This window comes from Bos taurus, chromosome 3 (genome assembly GCF_002263795.3).
Source record: "Bos taurus isolate L1 Dominette 01449 registration number 42190680 breed Hereford chromosome 3, ARS-UCD2.0, whole genome shotgun sequence".
Lineage (NCBI taxonomy): Eukaryota > Metazoa > Chordata > Mammalia > Artiodactyla > Bovidae > Bos > Bos taurus.
This window is the reverse complement of record NC_037330.1, coordinates 85,410,788-85,434,741: the sequence shown is the minus strand read 5'-3', so window position 1 is coordinate 85,434,741 and position 23,954 is coordinate 85,410,788. Positions and strand designations below refer to the sequence as shown.

The following is a 23,954-nucleotide window of genomic DNA, read 5'->3' as shown; positions in this document are numbered from 1 at the left end:
TTTTTGCAGAAACTAGCACCTGTGGTCGGCAATTGTGAATATTGAAATGCTTCAGTCAATAACATTTGGGTACATCTCTGATCAATAAGTTTTTAACTGTGTAACCTAGGCAAATTATTTTTTCTATGTGAGCTTCATTTTTTTTTTATAACTGTAAAACACAAAGATTGGATTAAGTGAGGACTCTGACATCTCAAATAGAATTCAAGACCACACTGTAACCTTATAGAATACACTGTCTCCCAAGAGTTTCAAATGGCAGGGAATGGCACCCAGCATTTAGAACAGAGGTGGAGCTGGGCATCCGTAGCATTGGGTTACTTCCTTTTCTTCCCTGACTTTCCAATATTCTGTCTTCATCTCTGTTCAGAACCTTTACATTCTTTTCTCTACCACAATTTATTGCCAGGAGAGGAAAAAGAAGATGTGAATTGTTTTGAAAAGAGATGGCCAACATTAAGCACATCTGGAACAGAATGCCTTGCCAAGGCTCTCCAAACAGAAAGAGGTTAGTAGCAATTCTGAGCATGATGTAGACAGCTCCACACACACTTTATTTTTCTGTAATTGAAATCTAAACTTTCTTCCTCCTCTATATTTTCCACTTAGGCCACCCTGAAAGCTCTGTTTCTTTTGTTTTATCTACTTATGAGTTTTTTATCTTCCAAAAATAAGATATGAGATGACAGGGCCATCTACAAGATTAAAAATTTGTCTTGCAATTAGAATGAGAGCAGCTCCTTGTGCTAAAGGTATTTACAGGCATCATTTATCATGAATGTCAGTATGGTTAAAAAATACAAAAACAAAAAATGTGGTGCACAAAGACTTGATGTCCCTGGTCTAAAATTAAGGAGCTAATTGAGCAAATGTGACCAAGAAGAGCAGCATGGGTAAGGGGTGCAATTAAAGAAATAATAAACTGGAGAGGTGCTTGAGAAGTAGAACATGGCCATCAAATTGCAAAGGGGGTGAAGGGATTAAAATAAATCAAGAGTTCTGGATCAAGTAAAATGGGGGCAACGGAAAGCACAAGTGAGCTTCCAGCTCCACTGCTAAAGCAAGATTCACTTCAATTAAGCAAGGTGAGAATTGTGAGTCAAGGCACGCCCTATTTTGCTTGAGATTCTAACTGAGACCCAGATCCTAATTCCAAAGCCACTTTTACTTGAAAACCCTTATGTAGGTTAAAATAATTCATTAGACTTCAGTTAGTCATTGACCTACAAATGCATTTACATGGTAATTGTTCCTGGGCCACTTAACTTAATCATTTAGTTGAATCTCTGTGCTTCAGAAGAGTACACCTACTGGGTTATGACTTTTACCATCTTTTACAACAACAACAAAAAAAACACTTTCTTTTCCTGTGTAATTGACATACAAAAAACTGCCCATATTAAAAGTATATAATTGAGATATATTGACATATATATACAGTTATGAAACTATCACAGTAATCAAGATAGTGAACATACCTATCACTTCCTAAAGTTTCATCATGTCCTTGGTAATCCTTCCCTCCTGTCCTTCTCTGATCCCTAACAAATTTTGGTCTGTTTTCTGCTACTATCAATTAATTTACATTTTCTAAATGTTTATATAAATGAAGTCATGTATTATATATGAGTATGTGTGTGTTTATATATATATATGCATGCCTGGATTCTCAGAGTAATCATTTTGAGATTCATCCATATTTTACATGGATTAATAGTTGTTTATTCATTTTAATTGCTGAGTAGTATTTCATTATATAGATATATATTGCAATTTGTTTATTAGTTTATAGACTTTTGAGTTTTCCATTTGGGGCAATTAAAAATAGAGCTGCTATAAACTTTTGTGTGCAAGTTTTTGTACAAATATTTATTTCCTTTCTTCTTAATAAATATCTAGGAGTAAAATGGCTGAATAATAAGTATGTTTAAGTATAATAAATATGTTTAACTTCTAAGATACTTTCAGACTATTTTCCAAAGTAATTGTACAATTTTTCATTCTCAGCAGTGTATGAGAGTTCTAGTTTCTCTGTATCCTCACTTACACCTGGCATTCTTATCTTTCTTATCAACAAAAAACCAAAACCCAAACAAACAAAAAGCTTTAAAGATGCTGCCCATTCACTAATTGAATGCCAATGATGTGACAGGCCCAGTGACTTGTCCATAGGATTTCTTGTGACACCTTGTAAAATAAGCAGAATCAGTTTTGCAAACTGAAGAAACAAATTTTTCTACTAGGATCACAGGAAAAAACAACAGTGGAGCTAGGGACAGAGTCATGTTTTAGTAGTGCATTTGATTTTCAGAATAGCTGTAATAAGATAGAAAAATGGCAAAAGCCTTTAAATAGATCACTTTCATCTGAATCCAGTGACAGCAGGCCTGTAACATGTAAGTTATTTGAGATGCCTACCTTAATATGTTAATATTATCTGCCTTATGAGCTCAAAATAAAGACTAGGGCTTTATTTGATTGCTGGCATAGATAGGAAAAGTGAGGATCAGGGAGACTGAAGGACTTGCCCCCAGTGTTACACAGCTAGGAAGATGGGTTGGCACATAAATAATTCAAATGTATACTTCCAGAGCTCTTGTCTGCATTACACATTTGAGACTACTTTATAATTCAGGTTGACTGTGTTTCCCGAACCACTGGCTTCATTTCCCCTGCTGCTGCTGCTGCTAAGTCGCTTTGGTCGTGTCCGACTCTGTGCGACCCCATCGACGGCAGCCCATCAGGCTCCCCTGTCCCTGGGATTCTCCAGGCAAGAACACTGGAGCGGGTTGCCATTTCCTTCTCCAATGCATGAAAGTGAAAAGTGAAAGTGAAATCGATCAGTTGTGTCCGACTCTTAGTGACCCCATGGACTGCAGCCTACCAGGCTCCTCCGTCCACTGGATTTTCCAGGCAAGAGTACTAGAGTACTAGAATAAAACAGATAGTCATAGCTACCACCAAGAATCTACTACAAACAAGCAATTGGTATTTAGAACACGCCGTGGATCCAACGGAGGGAAAAAGGAGTTGACACCACACTAGTCTTTCTTCTCAATAGACTTTGCTCAGTTTCATCCTGTCTGGCAGATCCTGGTCCTTTAGGTTGAATGCAACATAAATTTGCTTTTACTGGATTCCTTGCTACTGGAGTATAAAATAGAACCCAATATTAACCAATGGGTTCTAAAGAAAAAAATATGCCTTCCTAATATGAAGAGATACACAAAGAGAAATTACTCTCCCACTTGATGGATATAACCATGTCTTTAAGGAACCTATGTAGCAACTAACCTGAAACATTTAGCAGAGAGGTTGTGATTACACTGAGGATAGTGGAACAGAAAATTCTAAAGCCCAATGATCAGCATTGTTGCATCATTGAATTACCAACCTTGAATCTAGATCTCAGGAACTGAATAATTGTGTATCCCCCAAATTCATATACTGATGTCCTAACTTTCAAAGTAGTGATTTTAGAAGGTGGGACCTTTGGGAAGTAATTTTAGATTAGGTCATGAGGGTGGGGCCTTCACCATGGGTTAGTGTCCTTATAAGCACAAAAAGAGTCACTAGAGATCTTTCTCTCTGTCAAGTGAGGATGCAAAGAAAGGAGTCTTTAGCAGAAATTGAATCTTCTGGCACCTTGATATTGGACTTCTAGCCTCTAGAACTTTGGGTGGTTTAGGCAACAGACATTTATTTCTCAGTCTGTGATACTTTGTTATGGTAGCCTAAGCTAAGACATAGCCCTAATGTAGATTCTCTATAATATGAGATAAATTTTCCTTGCTGTTTAATTCTCTCATGGTTATCCTTTCTGTTCCTTATGCTAAAGGGTCCTAACTGATTGAGGTTGAAAACTACAGGCCAGGCACCAGACTGCTGCTGCTGCTGCTGCTAAGTCGCTTCAGTCGTGTCCGACTCTGTGTGACCCCATAGACAGCAGCCCACCAGGCTCCCCCCGTCTCTGGGATTCTCCAGGCAAGAACACTGGAGTGGGTTGCCATTTCCTTCTCCAATGCATGAAAGTGAAAAAATAAAGTGAAGTCACTCAGTCGTGTCAGACTCCTATCGACCTTATGTACTGCAGCCCACCAGGCCCCTCCGTCCATGGGATTTTCCAGGCAAGAGTACTGGAGTGGGTTGCCATTGCCTTCTCCCAGGCACCAGACTAAGGACCTTCAAAAACAAAAAAAGATACCATTTAATATGCAAGAAAAGGCCATGAGATAATTATTGGAATACTCACTTTGAAGACAAAGAAACAGCTCAGAGATTAGATGACCTACCCAACTTCAGACAGACAGCAAATAGTGAAGAGTCAAAACAAAGACTGTTTGACTCTAGAGTCTATGCATTTTTAATTATAACATGACAACTCATTAGAGAGACTGTGGCATAAATGCAAATGTAATTAAATATATATATGTATATAAACATTATGAAGACAGGAACATGGTGGCTATTTTATTAAGGTGATACAGTTCAACTATACTTTTACATATATGCTACTGCTGCTGCTAAGTCACTTCAGTCGTGTCCAACTCTGTGCGACCCCATAGACAGCAGCCCACCGGGCTCCACCGTCCCTGGGATTCTCCAGGCAAGAACACTGGAGTGGGTTGCCAGTTCCTTCTCCAATGCATATATAACTTAAGGCTTATCACAGCAATCTTGAAAAAGTCCAGATAATCATTCCTTTAGCTATGGTTTTAAAAACTAAGTCTTTAGTGCATGCTACATGTCAGACACAAAACTAAGTTCTGTGAGATATAAAAATATGGGATGCAAAGAAATTAAAGACATGATTCCTGCAACAATATTTGGGTTGGAGAGTCAGTAAGCAATATGACAGATGCCTCAGTTAAGGAGTACTATATATAAAAGTTTACTACAAAGTGTTTGCAATTTATATTTACATTGTGTTTTAAAACTGAAAAACTTTATCACACTATTATTTAGAGTACACTATTATTTATAGCAGCTAATGATAAGTGTTAGTTTCTGTGTATAAGAAAGGAGGATACCTGAATAGATCTAACCTGAGAGCTGGAGGAGGGGGACAAGTGGCTGGATCAGCCAGAAGGATGCCTCCAGATGCTGGTCAAAATCCTTCCTGATAGCGACTGTGAGTTTCTCCCTAGGGAATTTCAGCTGCAGTTCCTGGGGCTGGATAGAATTGATGCAGCAGACTGTGGTGTCCAGAAATCTGATTGAAACTTTCTGAGAACAGAGATTCACACTGAAATAAACAGAATAGGGAACCAGCATGTGGTAACCTAATTCTTTTCCATATAGCAGGTTCTTGGTGGAAAATAGCCAAACAAATTTTAAAAGGAAATTCTCGTACCAAACCAACCAATTCGAAACAGTGATGTGTATCAGACCGCAGAAAACTCTCCCCCAATGGAAGTTGTAAAAACCCTCTTCACCTGAGTCACTTAAAAGTAGCCTGGTTAGAATAATTAGAAATTTACTCTAGGGAACAATCCGTTAGTAGTCAAGATTGTACACAGGTGCCTTAAAGTCCTCCTTTCCATAAAATAACTTTCTGAACATTAGGTTTTTGTTATTGCCTTCATTAATTATTGTTTCTGTTTGTTTGTTTTGTTCAAGGCACTACCTGAAATACTGGCTAAATTTAATAAAGAAGTACTAGGCTTCCCTGGTGGCTCAGCTGGTAAAGAATCTGCCCGCAATGTGGGACACCTGGGTTCAATCCCTGGGTTGGGAAGATCCCCTGGAGAAGGGAACAGCTACCCACTCCGGTATCCTGGCCTGGAGAATTCCATGGACTGCATAGTCCATGGGGTCACCAAGAGTCGGACATGACTGAATGACTTTCACGTCACTTCACTTTCTGGAGTGAAAATAGATCTCTTCAGAGCAAGCATGGAACACTGTCCTGATCTCTCTGGTGTGTTATAGGTCTCTTATTTGGGGTGGGGGAAGAGGGTTTGGCATCTTCATCAGCATCGTTTTAGGAGTCTCAAGGGACTAGAAGTGTCCCCTGTTGGCTCCAGTCATTCACTTTTTTTAAAATAAAAGAAGAGTAGCTAACTTTATTAAATGCCAACTTTGTGTCGCTCTAATGGATACTTTTATGTACAATTTCATTTAATCCTCTCACGGATCCCATAAGGTAGCTTTTTTTTTTTTCTTACAGGGGAAAGCGAGCATGCAGTCCCCCACTACCATAAATTACACAGTCGAGTTTCCTCTATTTGAGGAAACCGCAGAGGTCAACACACCCGGAGTGCAATGGGTGAGCCTCGCCCTGGGAGAACCACCTTCTTGATCATGGTATCTGCTCTACCAGGTAAGTATTTTTATTTTCATTTTATAGATGAGGAAAATAATGCTTAGAGAAATTAGGCAGCTTGCTCAGGATTATTCTAAATAGTGGCTAAATAATGTTTATATTTTTCCAACTACTAGTTTATAAACTCCTTGAGGGCAGGGCAAGAGCCATCTCTAATCTTTATGTTCTGCTTTTTTTTTTTTTTTTACATTTTATTTTATATTGGATTATAGCCAATTACAATGGCACCCCACTCTAGTACTCTTGCCTAGCAAATCCCATGGACCGAGGAGCCTGGTAGGCTGCAGTCCATTGGGTCGCTAAGAGTCCGACACGACGGAGCGACTTCACTTTCACTTTTCACTTTCATGCATTGGAGAAGGAAATGGCAACCCACTCCAGTGTTCTTGCCTGGAGAATCCCAGGGACAGCGAAGCCTGGTGGGCTGCCGTCTATGGGGTTGCACAGAGTCGGACACGACTGAAGCGACTTAGCATAGCCAATTAATGATGTTATAGTTTCTGATGGACAGCAAAGGAGCTCAGCCATACATATACATGTCTCCATTCTCCTTCTAAACTCCCCTCCCATTCAGCCTGCCCCATAATATTAAGCAGAGCTCCCTGTGCTATCCAGTAGGAACTTGTCCGCTATCTATTTAAAATATAGCAGCAGTCACCCACTTTTTCACCAGGCCTGGCTCGTCTGGTTTATCTATATTCTGGCACAGCTTTTCTCACAGGATGAAGGAAAACAACTTTTGTGAAGAGCAGATGCTCTTTTCCACAATATTTAGGTGCTTTGGAATAATCCAAACCACAGTACATTTTAAGTACAAATTTATCCTTCTGTTAAAAGGTAAGATTCAAATCAGGAGCTGGTCCAGGCAAGCCTTCGGGGAATCTCCAGAGGAAGCCTGGAGAATTCCTCAACAACAAAGTACCTCTGTAACTCAGTCTAAATAACTAGTGGACTGTAAATTGTGATGATTAGTAGAAAAAGGTGAAAGGTCCTATGGAAACATTTACCTAAAAGCAACTTTAGTTTTCACTGATTTGATTGTTTTACTCATCATATATGATTTCCTCTTTCTGGCCTTCATGTCCTTTCCCCATTTCACTGTTATCTTTACTGGGTTGTCCTTGATCTCCTAGGGTTGATTCCCTGATAGCTCAGTTGGTTAAGAATCTGCCTGCAATGAAGGAAACCCCGGTTTGATTCCTGGGTCAGGAAGATCCACTGGAGAAGGGATAGGCTACCCACTCCAATATTCTTGGGCTCCCCTTGTGGCTCAGCTGGTAAAGAATCTGCCTGCAATGTGGGAGACATGGGTTCGATTCCTGGGTTGGGAAGATCCCCTGGAGAAGGGAAAGGCTACCCACTCCAATATTCTGGCCTGGAGAAGCCCATGGACTATATAACCTATGGGGCTTCAAAGAGTCAGACATGACTGAGCAACTTTCACTTTCACTTTCCTTGATCTCTTAGACTGTAAAGATCTTTCAGGGCATATCTTTCTTTCATGTTTGTACTTATTAGGTACAGATTAAGATGCTCTAACAAAAGATTCGAAAATACTTTGGCTTATGTCAGAAAGTTTTTTTTTTTTTTTTGCCTTGTGCAACAATTTAGAGATAAGTGATCCAGTACTTTGGAGCCTCTGCCCTACAAAACTATACAGAAATTCAGATTTCCTCTAACGGTGGATTTGTCATTCTCTAGAAAGTTTTCTTCCTCATTACAGTTCAATTTAACTAAGGAGGGGAAGCAATGAAAGGAAGGCAATCTCTTTTTAGGGAGGAGATGCATAAGTTGCATGTCTCTCAGCGCCCATATTGGGAAAGGGAGCATCTTTATTAGAAGGATATCTAGCCTTAAAACCTAGACAATTCTCTCTCTAAATGTAACGGAGAGAAATGGATAGTGGGACAGTTATCATCTTTGCCATTCAGACAAAGTAGAAAAGACATTGAAAAGAAACTGGAAGACCTCAGTAACTGACCTGGTTACCGTGGACAGTTGCTTGGTCCTTTGTTTCTTCATTTGTAAATGAGGGGCTGAACAAGATATTTCTGAGGTCCTTTTCAACCTCCATGTTGTATGAATCACTTTCCTCAACTACCTTCTTTACCTTTGACCTCTGTTTTCATAATTCAAAAAGGGACAGATGAACTTCAGTTTGCTTACCAACAATGAACAGTGCTTTCTTTTTTTCCATTTCTAGTTATTTTTTAAAATGGAAAATGATGTGTTGTTGCTTTTACCTTTAAGTTGTAATATATTTTTTCCATCATTCCCCTTGATCTCAACCTCCTCTCCTATTAGGAGGAAAACAGGTTGTTCCTAAAAAATGAATCACTTTAGAAGTGTTCTTTAAGGAAAATTTAAAGAAAGGTAAATCTTTTCTTTTTTTTTTTAATAGGAGCCTCTGCACTACAAAACCATACAGAATGCAGATTTCCACTAACTGTAGATTTGTCATTCTCTAGGAATTTTTCTTCCTCATTACAGTTCAATATAACTAAGGGAAAAAAAAAGTGAAAGGCAGGCAATTTTTTTTAGGGAGGAGATGTGTAAGTTGCATTATCTCTCAGCTCTCATACTGAAAGAAGGAAATAATTAGATGCTATCTGTGTGCCTTCCTTATTATAGAAGTATTAAATGAAGCCTTGTGAAAAAGGAAAGGAACAAAAAGAAAGGTAGTAAAGATGAGAGTCTCTGGAAAACTCATTGAATGGAAAAAGAATCAGAAATTTGGAAGAGAAAAATAAAACCCTGTGAAAAGTCTATTGGGATTATTTTATTAAATATAGAGAAATATTTAATTTTCTGCATACCACAAACATCATCTTTCAAAAAACCCCTCATAATTAAAGAACAGACTATTTCTTCTTACTTTTTAATAACAGCTTTATGGAGAGATAATTCACATACCATAAAATTCAACCTTTTAAAATATAAAATTCAGTGGTATTTTAGTATGTAAAACCATCATCACTAATGAATTCACATCATCTATTGAATTTTAGAGCATTTTCATCATGCTCAAAAGAAATCCTATATCTGTTAGCAGTCACTGCCCACCACCTCCTTCCCATCTTCAGCCCTTAATGTACTTTCTATGTCTATGAATTTGCCTACTGTAGACACTTTATATAAGTGATATCTGGGTTTAGTTTGGGGCTCTCGTTTTTATTTCACTATTCTATATATCTAAGTACAGTAATACACTATCTTGATTACTGTAGCTTTATAGTAAGTTTTGAAATCAGGAAATGTAAGTCCTCTTAATTTTAGTATTTTTTTAAAAAATTATTTGGGATATTCTGGGTCTCTTGCATTTCTATATGAATTTTAGGATCAGCCTCTCAATATCTTCAGAAAAGTCACTTGGGATTTTGATAGAGATTGTACAGCATCTGTAGATCAATTGTTTTCCAATTTGTGAACAGGAGATGTCTTTTTTGTTTAGGTTTTATTTAATTTCTCTCAAAAACATTTTGTAGTTTTAAGTGTACATGACTTGCACCTCTTTGGTTAATTTTATTCCTAGGCATTTTATTCTTTGTGATTCCATCATAAATGAAGTTGTTTCTTTACTCTCATTTTCAGCTTGTTCATTAGCAGTGCTTAGAAATACAATGAATTTTTTGATATTGACCTTGTATCTCTCAGGATTTATAATTTCTAGTAGTTTTTTTGTGAATTTCTTAAAAATTTCTCTATAAAAGAATTACAAATACTCCATTGTGTATATGTACCACAGCTTTCTTATCCATTCATCTGCTGATGGACATCTAGGTTGAATCAGTTCTAATGAGGTGGATGAAACTGGAGCCTATTATACAGAGTGAAGTAAGCCAGAAAGAAAAACACCAATACAGTATACTAACACATATATATAGAATTTAGAAAGATGGTAATGACAACCCTGTATACGAGACAGCAAAAGAGACACAGATGTATAGAACAGTCTTTTGGACTCTGTGGGAGAGGGAGGAGGGGGATGATATGGGAGAATGGCGTTAAAACATGTATAATATCATATAAAAAAATAAATAAAAAGCAACCAAAAAAAAAAGAATTACAAATAGCTTTACTTTTTCCTTTCCACTCTGAATGCATTTTTTTCTTGCCTAATTGCTACAGCTAGTGGCTTAGTACAATGTTGAATAAAAAGTGAACAACATTATCTTGTTCCTAATTGTAGGGAAAATTTCAGTCTTTTATACCATGTTAGGTCAGTGTTTCATAGGTGACCTTAATCAAGTTGAAGAAGTCCCCTTCTATTACTGATATGTTGATTGACTTTCATCTTAAAAGAGTGTCAAATTTCCCATGTGTACTTGTGAAAAATGTGTTTCAGCTTGTTCATTAGCAGTGCTTAGAAATACAATGAATTTTTTGATATTGACCTTGTATCTCTCAGGATTTATAACTTCTAGTAGTTTTTTTGTGAATTTCTTAAAAATTTCTCTATAAAAGAATTACAAATACTCCATTGTGTATATGTACCACAGCTTTCTTATCCATTCATCTGCTGATGGACATCTAGGTTGAATCAGTTCTAATGAGGTGGATGAAACTGGAGCCTATTATACAGAGTGAAGTAAGCCAGAAAGAAAAACACCAATACAGTATACTAACGCATATATATGGAATTTAGAAAGATGGTAACGACAACCTGTTGTTAGTTGAAGGGAAATTTAGATGCTTATTAGATCTTGTTGATTTATAATTTGTACCTTGTTGATCTTCTACCTAGATCTACTATTACTGAAAATGAAGTATTGCAGTCTCTTATTTCTATAGCTGAATTGTCTATCTCTCACTTCTATTATGTCAGTTTTTGTTTTATGTATTTTGAGGCTCTGTCATTAGGTGCATCTTATTTAAAATTTCTTTTATTTCCTTGATAGATTGAACTTATTATTATAAATTATCTTTTAAGACTAGAATAACAATTTTGTCATAAATTTCTTTTTGTCTGATACTAGTTTAACCACTCCATATCTGTCACTATTTGCATGGCATATACTTTTCCATTTTTTAACTTTCACCCCATTTGTGTCTTTGAATCTAAAATGAGTCTCTTTAAAGGGTGTCTTTGAAGCTAAAATGTGTAGTTATATCATAATTTTTCCATCTCATCAAGCTCTATATTTTAAATGCATTTGGCATTTTAACATGTGTTATATTTTTTGTTCCTCCTCTGTTTCTCCATTACTGTCTCCTTTTGCATTAAATACATCCTATACCAATCAATTCCCTTGCCAATACCTTTCCTCTATATTTTTTATTTAGTTTATTATTAGTTGCCCTTGAACTAGTTTCCCTGATGCTGGGAAAGATTGAGGGCAGGAGGAGAAGGGAACGACTGGATGAGATGGTTGGATGGCATCACTGACTTGATGGACATGAGTTTGAGCAAGCTCTGGGAGTTGGTGATGGGCAGGGAAACCTGGTGTGCTGCAGTCCATGAGGTTGTAAAGAGTTGGACATGACTGAGCAACTGAACTGAACTGCCCTTGAGATTATAATTATCATCTTCACTTAAAACAGTCAGTTCAGATTATTACTAATTTAATTTCAATAGTATACAAAAAAATTTGCTCCACTATATCACCCTCTTCCTTTGTCCTTTGTTATACAAATTACATATTTATAGATTATAAGACTATCAATACAGTTTTACAATTATTTTTTTTTGTTATTGCCTTTTATTTTAGAGTACAGAAAAGACAAACAAAAACAATTATGCTGTTTTACAATGATCTCTTGTCTTCCCATGGCTTCAAGTTACTGTATATCATTCATTCATTTCAGTCTAATGATTATTTTTATATCTTGTAGGGCAAGTATATTAGTGATGAATTCTCTCCACTTTTATTTCTTTGGGAATATGCTAATATCTCCATTTTTGAAGGATAGTTTTATTTAATAGAGAAGGCAATGGCAACCCACTCCAGTACTCTTGCCTGGAAAATCCCATGAATGGAGGAGCCTGGTATGCTGCAGTCCATGGGGTCGCTAAGAGTTGGACAGGACTGAGCGACTTCACTTTCACTTTTCACTTTCATGCATTGGAGAAGGAAATGGCAACCCACTCCAGTGTTCTTGCCTGGAGAATCCCAGAGACGACGGAGCCTGGTGGACCGCCGTCTATGGGGTCACCCAGAGTCGGACATGACTGAAGTGACTTAGCAGCAGAAGCAGCAGTTTTATTTAATATTGAATTTTTGGTTGACAAAGTATATCAAATATGTCATCTTCCTACTTTCTGTCCTTCATGATTTCTGATGAGATATCAGTTGTTAATGTTGAAGATCTCTTACTCATGATAAGTTGCTTTTCCCTTGCTGACTTCAAGATTCTCCTTGTTTTGTCTCTTAACAGCTTGACTATGATGTATCTAGGTATGCATCTCTTTGAATTTACTGTGTTTGGAATTAATTGAGCTTTTTGAAAGTTCAGAATAATGTTTTTCATCAAATTTGGGACATTTGGGGCTACTTGTTCAAAAAAATATTCCTTATGCCTTTATTCTCTCCTTTCCTCTGGGACTCTTACTACATGTTTGTTGGTATGCTTGATGGTATCCCAGCCTCTGAAGCTCTGTTAATTATTCTTTATTGATGAATTTTTTTTCTATTACTCATATTGGATAAGCTCTATTGACTTAATTCACTGGTTCTTTTGTCTGCTCACTCAAGTCTGCTGTTGGTCTCCATTAATGAATTTTTATTTTTTAAAAATTTTTAGGTTAGGAATATATTTTTATTGATGTATGCTTGATTTACAATATGTTCATTTCTTATGAAAAGCAAAGTGATTCATTTATACATATATTCATATTCTTTTCAATTATGGTTTATTATAGGATACCAAATATAGTCCCTTATGCTATACAGTAGGAACTTGTTGTTTATCTTTTTTATATATGGTAGTTTGTATCTGCTAATCCGAAACTCCTAATTTATCTATCCCCCACCCTTTGATGACCATAAGTCTTTTTTTTCTCTAGGTCTTTGAGTCTGTTTCTATTTCATAAATGAGTTCATTTACGTCATATTTTAGTTTCCACATGTAAGTGATACCTTATGGAATTTGTCTCTCTCTTTCTGACTTACTTCACTTTGCATGATAATCTCTAAGTCCATCCATATTGCTGCAAATGGCTTTATTTAATTTCCTTTTTATGGCTGAGTTGTATTCCATTGTGTGTGTATACCGTGTCTTCCTTTTCCATTCATCTGTCAATGGACCTTTAGGTTGCTTGCATGTCTTGTAAACAGTGCTGCTAGGAACACTGGAGTGCATGTATCCTTTCAAATAGAGTTTTCTCTGGATATATACCCCAGAGTAGGATTGCAGAGTCATATGACAACTCTATATTTAGTTTTTTAAAGGAACCTTCATACTGTTCTCCATAGTGGCTTCACCAATTTACATTCCCCCCAGTAGTGTGGGAGGGTTCCCTTTCCTCCCCATCCTCTCCAGCACTTGCTATTTGTAGAATGCTTGATGATATTGTGAGGTGGTGCCTCATTATATTTTTGATTTGTATTTCTCTAATTAATTTTTAATTTTAATTAATAACTTTTCAATTCCAATATTTCTTTCTTTTTTTTTTCTCATATTTCATATTGACTCTTTGTTCAGGTCTTCATTCAAAATTAGCTGTCCAAAATGATTTGGCTTTTATGGAATAAACAAATTTAAGTTTATGCAGCAATCTTCTTTTCCTCTGAGGTGGGTTTCTTTGCTGTGGGCTTCTTTTGAGCTGCTGGTTTCTTGGTCCCTGCAGCCTTTTTTCCCACCACAGGCTTCTTCAGCTTCTTATCACCAACAGCCTTCTTTTTTTTGTTTCCCACCACAGGCTTCTTGCCCTGAATCCCCTTCTCATCTGATTTGGCTTCTAGTGCTGCTGCTGCCTTATCCATGAGGATTTTGTGGTTCTTGGCCTGTTGAAGAATGGCATTCCGGCACATGGTCTTAGGGTATGGGTTAAGCTTCAACGTGATTCTCAGGTTTTTCAGTGGCTTCTTCTTCAGGACTCTGCGATGAGTCTTCTTGAGTGGTGCTCGGAGTGCTCTTTGGATTTCTGGGCTTTTCAAGATTCTGCTAAGGTCTGTACTGAGCATCTTGTGCATGGGAAGGTTGTAGTTACTCTTGAGGGAGGCTGCTTTACACCAACTGCCATACAGCTCATCTAAATTTCGGAAAGCACTTTCAGTCCATATGCACAAACGTCCCACATGACCACTAGGAGCAAGTTTCAAAATGTTCAGCTTGCTTGCATTAAGCAGAGTAGTTCCAGGGATGTTTCTGAAGGCCTTGATGACACCACTGTCCTCATTATAGATGATGCAGGGTCTTCTGCGCTGGATACAGCAATAGCTTTTCATTTTCCCTTTGCCAGCTCTCATTCACTGACAGGCATAGACTTCTTTGATGCCATTCTAGGCCTTAAGTTTCTTCAGAAGCAAAACAGCCTCCTTGGTCTTCTTGTAGCCTTCAACTTTATCTTCAACCACCAAAGGGAGTTCAGGATGAACTCTATACGATGACCTTTAGACATGACCAGCGCTGGTAAGGCTGAGGCAGTCGGTGCAGAGCAGATGGCACATCGCTTCTGCGTTGTATTCACTCTGCGATGCCAACATCGCCAGGTCTCGGCTGGTGCAAACATGCGGCCCCCACGACACATATTTCCAAAACCACCCTGGCCAGAATGGTGAGTCCCGCCACCTCGAACCCTGGGAATTCGAGCCACAGCTCTGCCGGTGCCCCAAGACTCAGCACTGGTTTGATGATCTGCTAATTCACTGACAGTGTAGGGCTGTCTGTCGTTTTTGTGCAAGTTGGTGTGAACAAATTTAACAGTATCTAGTTGAATGCGAGCCTTGAACACAGCAGGCAAAGTGACATTTTTGCCAGATGACTCCCCCTTTCGGAGTACACTGATATCAGTGGACAAGAACAGGCCATTGCAGGGAGAGGAGAAGGCCAGGCTCCTCTCAACCAAGTGGCTCCCACAGGAAAAGCCAGTTTTGAGAGAGTCATTTCCTAGGCAGGTTGATAGGGAGTCTAGGGATCCCCAAGGAGAGAGGGGTCTGGAATTCTCAAGGAGGAAGAAAGGACAAACTTTTTTCCTTCTCTACATTCCTTAGGATTATATAACAATAATGTATCCTGCCTGAGGACAGTCTCTGGATTAAAACTTCTGGCTAATTCTGTTATCTTAAAATGTAAATTATGGGAGTCGGTCTGGTGAGGTCTTTACAACTTCCAGACATTCTTTGGATTCATTGGAGAGTATATAACTTCATTGCTAACACTAGCAAGTGGGTACTCTTTCTGCCCCCTTCTGATGCCTATGTCAGAAGCTTTCTCTATCTCCTTTATACTTTAATAAAACTTTATTACACAAAAGCTCTGAGCAATCAAGCCTCGTCTCTGGCCCCGGATTGAATTCTTCTCCTCCAGGGGCCAAAAATCCCGGTGTCTTCACGTGATTCGACAACAACCTTTCAGTTTCAATATTTCTATTTGATTCTTTTTAAAAAATAGTTTCTATCTCTTTAATAATAGTCTGGTTACGTATGATTCTCGCACCTTATCCTTTAATGCATTAGATATGATTTTCTTTGATTCTTTGAATATATTTAAAGTACCTGATTTAAAAATCTTTAAGTCCAATGTCTGGACTTTTCCAGAGATAATTTCCATTGACTTCATTTTTCCCCTTATACATGGGCCACATTTTCCCATTTCTTTGCATGTTTTACACTTTTTTTGGGGAAACTGAATATTTTAAGTTCTATAATGTGGCAACTCTGGAAAAGATTTCCTCTTCTTCCTGATCCTTTTTGCTCTGTTTTTTGTTTTATTGTTGCTGCTGTTTATTTGTTTAGTGACTTTCCTGGTCTAATACTGTAAACTTAATATGCTTTTTCATGTATGGTTACTGATATTTCTTTTCGGTTAGTTCAATAGTCAGCTAATTATTAAACAGATTTCCTTAGTACATGAAATTGACAAGTATCCCAGCCTTGACCGAGGGGCTCTGTATGTGATAGGACATGCCTTTTAAGGACCTGGCAGGAAATTTAGAACTCCTGTTTTAGGTTTCATGATTTGCTTCTACAAAACTTCAAGGTCAGTTAGAGGTGATAGATTAGACCTTCTGTGGTCTTTCCTGGGCATGTGAGCTTCTGAACTCCCAGGAATATATCAGGGCTTTTCAAAGTACTCTTTGGAGATTTCCATCTGCATTTTTCTCTATAATTTGTCAGTCTATTGTTAGTCACAACTGGTGCTACCAACACAGACAGCTGAATTGCTAAGCAATTACCACTGATTATTTTTTGACAAACATCCTTGAGACAGGTCTGTTAATACAGAGTAAGCCCTAAAGTAGGTCAAATAAAAATCAAACTCTGAGAGTGCAGCATTTCAGGAGTTGTCAAAGTCAAATAATGATAATTTCTTGGATGTCTTTTTAGGAGTACTCTGACTCTACCAATGGCTCCTTGGCTACTACTTTTCACAACTACTGATGTTGCAATGTTGTTGGTTTTCAAGACTATTATGGGGCTGAGGAGCTAGAGTTGAAACAGGGAAAGTAAAAGCACCATAAAACTTGCTGTTCTTACTATAATCCTGTCATTTTCTTGAAATAACACTCATCATATTGTTAATTTCCAGAGTGCTGAAAAACTTAGTTTTGATCACTTTTAAGAGTGTCATTATTACTTATTTAAGAACCATATTTTTGGAGATCTTTATTCATCCATTCTAAAGGTACTACTTTATTTCACTTCAGTTTGGTTCAGTCACTCAGTTGTGTCCGACTCTTTGCTACCCCATGGAGTGCAGCACACCAGGCTACCCTGTCCATCACCAACTCTTGGAGCTTGCTCAAACTCATGTCCATCGAGTCAGTGATGCCATCCAACCATCTCGTCCTCTGACATCCCCTTCTCCACCTACCCTCAATCTTTCCCAGCATCAGGGTCTTCTCAAATGAGTCAGTTTTTCACATAAGGTGGCCAAAGTATTGAAGCTTCAGCTTCAGTATCAGTCCTTCCGATGAATATTCAGGACTGGTATCCTTTAAGATTGACTGGTTTGATCTCCTTGCAGTTTAAGGGTTAGACTCTCAAGAGTCTTCTCCAAGACCACAGTTCAAAAGCATCAATTCTTTGGTGCTCAGCCTTCTTTATGGCCCAATTCTCACATCCATACATGACTACTGAAAAACCATAGCTTTGACTATATGGACCTTTGTCAGCAAAGTAATGTCTCTGCTTTTTAATATGTTGTCTAGATTTGTCATAGCTTTTCTTCCAAGGAGCAAGGATCTTTTAATTTTACAGTGGCAGTCATCAACTGCAGTGATTTTGGAGCCCAAGAAAATAATGTCTGTCACTGTTTCCATTGTTTCCCCATCTATTTGCCATGAAGTGATGGGACCGGATGCCATGATCTTTGTTTTTTGAATGTTGAGTTTTAAGCCAGCTTTTTCACTCTCCTCTTTCACTTTCATCAGAGGCTCTTCAGTTCCTCTTCGTTTTCTAAGAGGAAAGAGGATGTCATGTGCATGTCTGAGGTTACTGATATTTCTCCTGGGACTCTTGATTCCAGCTTGTGCTTCATACAGACTGGTATTTCACATGAGTACTCTGCATATAAGTCAAATAAGCAGGGTGACAATATACAGCCTTGACGTACTCCTTTCCCAATTTGGAATATATCTTTTACTGCATTGCTCTGTTGCCAAATCAATTACTGGATGTTTAGGGTCAAGTACCTATTTGGTTTCTCATGGTGGAAATATTCTGAAGCTTATACTTGAGTCCAGCTTTCATTATCTTTTGGATCTAAACTGGGTGATTGGTAAAATGTGGGGCCTTCTGAAGACATGTTTGGGAGAACAGAGGATTGACAGCCTTATTTTCTTCAACACTTTTCTGTCATCTATGAATTTGGTTGATTCTTCTCAAAATGGGTATTGCTGTGGTCCATTGTTCCTGAATAACTGACTTGAGAACCAGAGCCAGTTATGGTCTCTAGGATGAAATAACTTTCTCAAATAAAGAAAATCCAGGTAGATCTGATTCTTTCCTTCTCTATCCAGGATAATACAAACAAAAGTTAGGATATCAGGCCAATGACAGGGCTTCAGTTATTTCAGGGCTGACCTCACTGTCTCTGGTTTTTGCAGCTAATTTGTATTCTGTTAATATTCTAAACTCCCTTTAAAATTTTTCTTTCTACAACCATTTATTCAATAGTTACTGTTCAATAGTTATAGATATTTGGGCTGGTTACTCAAGATATAAAGGTATATTAAACATAACTCATGGTATAAAAGTATATTAAACATATTTAGTCTCTTTCCAACGTGATTAGTATACCCTAGTCCTCTAACTGGCTCTCGCATTATTTTGCCCTGTAATCCTGTAATCTTTCCCTTCTGATCCTCCTTATATTTTTCAGGTTTTATACAGCAGGCTTATATTGAGTTTATTTAAGGTCTTTCCCCCATTAGATATTTTCCCTAGTAGCTCAGATGCTAGAGAATCTGCCTATAATCAGGAGACTTGAGTTTAATCCCTGGGTCAGGAAGATCCCCTGGAGAAGGGAATGGCAACCCATTCCAGATTTCTTGCTTGGAGAATTCCATGGACAGAGGACCCTGGCAGGCTACAACCAATAGAGTCTTAAAGAGTTGGACACAATTGAGTGACTAACATTTTCACTCTCCCCATTAGATATAGTAATATTCCATATTACTTCTATGTTCCCATTTTCTCTACTCCAGAAGTTCAACAGAATGAAGAATGAATGGTCAATTTTAATTTAGGCTCTCATTTATTAAACATATTCTGGGAACTAGTCTAAGTATTTTATATTGGGTTATTTCATTATATAAGTCTAACTGGAGCCTATTATACAGAGTGAAGTAAGCCAGAAAGAAAAACACCAATACAGTATACTAATGCATATATATATGGAATTTAGAAAGATGGTAACAACAACCCTGTATGAGAGACAGCAAAAGAGACACAGATGTATAGAACAGTCTTTTGGACTCTGTGGGAGAGGGAGGAGGGGGATGATTTGGGAGAGTGGCATTAAAACATGTATATCATATAAGAAACGAATAGCCAGTCCAGGTTCAATACAGGATACAGGAAGCTTGGGGCTGGTGCACTGGAATGGCCCAGAGGGATGGTACGGGGAGGGAGGTGGGAGGGGGGTTCAGGATGGGGAACATGTGTACACCCGTGGTGGATGCATGTTGATGTATGGCAAAACCAATACAATATTGTAAAGTAAAAATAAATAAAGAAAGAAAGAGAAAAAAAATTAATGCTAAAAAAAAGATTAATATCCAGAATATATAAAGAACTCCTAAAACTCTACAACAACAAAAAAACCAACAACTCAATTCAAAAAAGAACTTGGATAGAACTGCCTGCTCCATAGTTCCCCATTATTCTGCTTCTTTCCAATCTGGAGGTTATTTATAGTGTGAATTTTTAGAATTGTATCTTCCCCAGTTTTTTTTTTCAGTACTACTTCTAGTGTTTGGGAGCAGCTAAGGAGCCACACTATTCATCCTGCTATACTGAATCTTCTGTATCTGCCCTTGGCAACCACTTTTTGATCTGTAATTTAATTTTATGATTCTTATTACCAGCTGCTGCTTCTGATGATTTATTTGGCTATTTTAAACAGCTTTTGTTTTGTGGTTATTATTTTTAATCCCTTATAAAGTATAAAATCCAAATTAAAAAATCCCTTTATTCTGGGAGAGAAAATTCCCGATCTAGCTTTATTCTACCTTCTTAACCTTGACATTTCCCTTATTTAATTTAAAATGTTCTTATTGTATTAATAATAAAATTCTATTCCTCAAGGCTACATTCCTAGTATGTCTTAGAGGTATATATACTGTTTTTTTTTTTTTAATTAATTAAGTCTTTGGGTAGGCACTTAACTAGTGAAAAATATTGTGTTTAGATATTTAAGTTCAAGCTCTGGTGTCAGTTAATTTCTCTGAACTTTTTTTTTTTCATAGGCAATTAAGGAATACCTGTTATCCACCTCTTGTCTTTTGAGAGAATCAAGTGAAATATTATAAATAAAATTGCTTTGTAGATTCTCTAACATATATATTATTGAAATTGTTGTGATGATCACAAGATAATGGTGATGATAATTATGATGAATTGTTTTTGAATAATAAGAAGTGAAAAAGCTCAACAGATATCATCACATTGTTCCTGGCTTTTTGACACTTATGGTGACAGTGTAATTCCATGGAGTTCCATGGACAGAAATCTTAAATGTTAGGAAACTTCTAATCTTAGTGACAAGGTCTAATAAAACATAAGACACATATGAGAAAGGCAAGATGCCTACATTTTCAAAAAGCAAAGCCACAGTTTATTTTCAGTTTAATTATCTTCAGTCATATGCAATTACCAGATGCATTTAGGCCTTTCATTATGGAGAAAAGAAAAATGCAGCATCATTTCTGTTATTTTTAGTGACAGTGGAACAACTGGATGCAAAGGACAGTGTTACTTTTCTCCTAGTTTTTGTTTCTGTGAGTTGATTTTACAGTTGAAAAGAAACACTGCTATCTTTCATCTGGGCTATATTTTCCAAGTCTCTAGGCTTGTACTGAAGTACAATTCATCCATATTTCATGAAATTCCAACCGGACCTCTTTTCTAATAGCAATAGGTGGGGTTCTCTATAAAATATAGAAGGCAAGCTCCTTAAAAAAATTAAGACTAATTTTTCATAAAATTGGTAAAAATTCAAATAACATTGGATAAATGTCAATTTTCTAAGATATTATCAGTTCAGTTCAGTCACTCAGTCATGTCCGACTCCTTGTGACCTCATGCACCGCAGCACACCAGGCTACCCTGTCTATCACCAACTCCCGGAGCTTACTCAAACTCATGTCCATCTAGTTGGTGATGCCATCCAACCATCTCATTCTCTGTCATCCCCTTCTCCTCCTGTCTTCAATTTTTCCCAGCATCAGGGTCTTTTCTAATGAGTCAGTTATTTTCATCAGGTGGCCAGAGTATTGGAGCTTAAGCTTCAGTCAGTCCTTCCAATGAATATTCAGGTCTGATCTCCTCTAGGATACACTGGCTTGATCTCCTTGCAGTCCAAGGGACTCTCAAGAATCTTCTCCAACACCACAATTCAAAAGCATCAATTCTTCAGTGCTCAGCCTTCTTTATAGTCCAACTCTCACATCCATACGTGACTACTGGAAAAACCATAGCTTTGACTAGACAGACCTTTGTCAGCAAAGAAATGTCCCTGCTTTCTAATATGCTGTCTAGGTTGGTTATCAAAGAAGGCAATGGCACCGCACTCCAGTACTCTTGCCTGGAAATCCTATGGACGGAGGAGTCTGGTAGGCTGCAGTCCATGGGGTTGCTAAGAGTCCGACGCGACTGAGAGACTTCATTTTCACTCTTCACTTTCATGCACTGGAGAAGGAAATGGAAACCCACTCCAGTGTTCTTGCCTGGAGAATTCCAGGGACGGGGGAGCCTGGTGGGCTGCTGTCTCTGGGGTTGCACAGAGTCGGACACAACTGAAGCAACTTAACAGCAGCAGCTGCAGCAGGTTGGTTATAGCTTTTCTTCCAAGGAGCAAGGGTCTTTTAATTTCATGGCTACAGTCAACATCTGCAGTGATTTGGAGCCCAAGGAAATAAAGTCTGTCTCTGTTTCTATTGTTTCCACATCTATTTGCCATGAAGTAACGGGACCAGATGCCATGATCTTCATTTTTTGAATGTTGAGTCTTAAGCCAGCTTTTTAACTCTCCTCTTTCACTTTCATCAAGAGGCTCTTTAGTTCCTCTTCATTAACTGCCATAGGGTGGTATCATCTGTTTATCTGGGGTTATTGATATTTCTAAAACCAGCTTGAACATCAGGAAATTCATGGTTCACGTATTGCTGAAGCCTGGCTTGGAGAATTTTGAGCATTACTTTACTAGCATGTGAGATGAGTGCAATTGTGTGGTAGTTTGAGCATTCTTTAGCTTTGCCTTTCTTTGGGATTAGAATGAAAACTGACCTTTTCCAGTCCTGTGGCCACTGCTGAGTTTTCCAAATTTGCTGGCATATTGAGTGCAGCACTTTCACAGCATCATCTTTCAGGATTTGAAAGAGCTCAACTGGAATTCCATCACCTACACTAGCTTTTTTCATAGTGATGCTTTCTAAGGCCCACTTGACTTCACATTTCAGAATGTCTTGCTCTAGGTCAGTGATCACACCATCGTGATTATCTGGGTCGTGAAGATCTTTTTTGTACAGTTCTTCTGTGTATTCTTGCCACCTCTTCTTAATATCTTCTGCTTCTGTTAGGTCCATACCATTTCTGTTCTTTATCGAGCCCATCTTTGCATGAAATGTTCCCTTGGTATCTCTAATTTTCTTGAAGAGATCTCTAGTCTTTCCCATTCTGTTGTTTTCCTCTATTTCTTTGCACTGATCACTGAGGAAGGCTTTCTTATCTCTTCTTGCTATTCTTTGGAACTCTGCATTGAGATGCTTATATCTTTCCTTTTCTCCTTTGCTTTTCGCTTCTCTTCTTTTCACAGTTATTTGTAAGGCCTCCCCAGACAGCCGTTTTGCTTTTTTGCATTTCTTTTCCGTGGGGATGGTCTTGATCCCTGTCTTCTGTACAATGTCATGAACCTCATTCCATAGTTCATCAGGCACTCTATCTATCAGATCTAGGCCCTTAAATCTATTTCTCACTTCCATGTATAATCATAAAGGATTTGATTTAGGTCATACCTGAATGGTCTAGTGGTTCTCCCTACTTTCTTCAATTTAAGTCTGAATTTGGTAATAAGGAGTTCATGATCTGAGCCACAGTCAGTTCCTGGTCTTGTTTTTGCTGACTGTATAGAGCTTCTCCATCTTTGGCTGCAAAGAATATAATCAATCTGATTTTGGTGTTGACCATCTGGTGATGTTCATGTATAGATTCTTCTCTGTGTTGTTGGAAAAGGGTGTTTGCTATGACCAGTGCATTTTCTTGGCAAAACTCTATTAGTCTTTGCCCTGCTTCATTCTGTATTCCAAGGCCAAATTTGCCTGTTACTCTAGGTGTTTCTTGACTTCCTACTTTTGCATTCCAGTCCCCTATAATGAAAGGGACATCTTTTTTTGGTGTTAGTTCTAAACGGCCTTGTAGGTCTTCATAGAACCGTCCAACTTCAGCTTCTTCAGCGTTACTGGTTGGGGCATAGACTTGGATTACTGTAATGTTGAATGGTTTGCCTTGGAAACGAACAGAGATCATTCTGTTGTTTTTGAGATTGCATCCAAGTACTGCATTTCAGATTCTTTTGTTGACCATGATGGCTACTCCATTTCTTCTGAGGGATTCCTGCCCGCAGTAGAAGATATAATGGTCATCTGAGTTAAATTTACCCATTCCAGTCCATTTTAGTTCGCTGATTCCTAGAATGTTGACATTCACTCTTGCCGTCTCTTGTTTGACCACTTCCAATTTGCCTTGATTCATGGACCTGACATTCCAGGTTCCTATGCAATATTGCTGTTTACACCATTGGACCTTGC

At 38.0% G+C, this 23,954-nt stretch overlaps 1 non-coding gene and 1 pseudogene across 1 annotated transcript; both read right to left on the bottom strand.

Moving 5' to 3' along the window:
• Positions 1-6,166: 6,166 nt before the first annotated feature.
• On the bottom strand, positions 6,167-6,330 carry LOC112446135 (U1 spliceosomal RNA). The gene has a single exon (XR_003034206.1). It is a non-coding gene; the product is annotated as a U1 spliceosomal RNA (small nuclear RNA).
• A 7,565-nt stretch (positions 6,331-13,895) lies between these two features.
• On the bottom strand, positions 13,896-15,331 carry LOC508252 (large ribosomal subunit protein uL4-like; annotated as a pseudogene).
• Between the last annotated feature and the right edge of the window lie 8,623 nt (positions 15,332-23,954).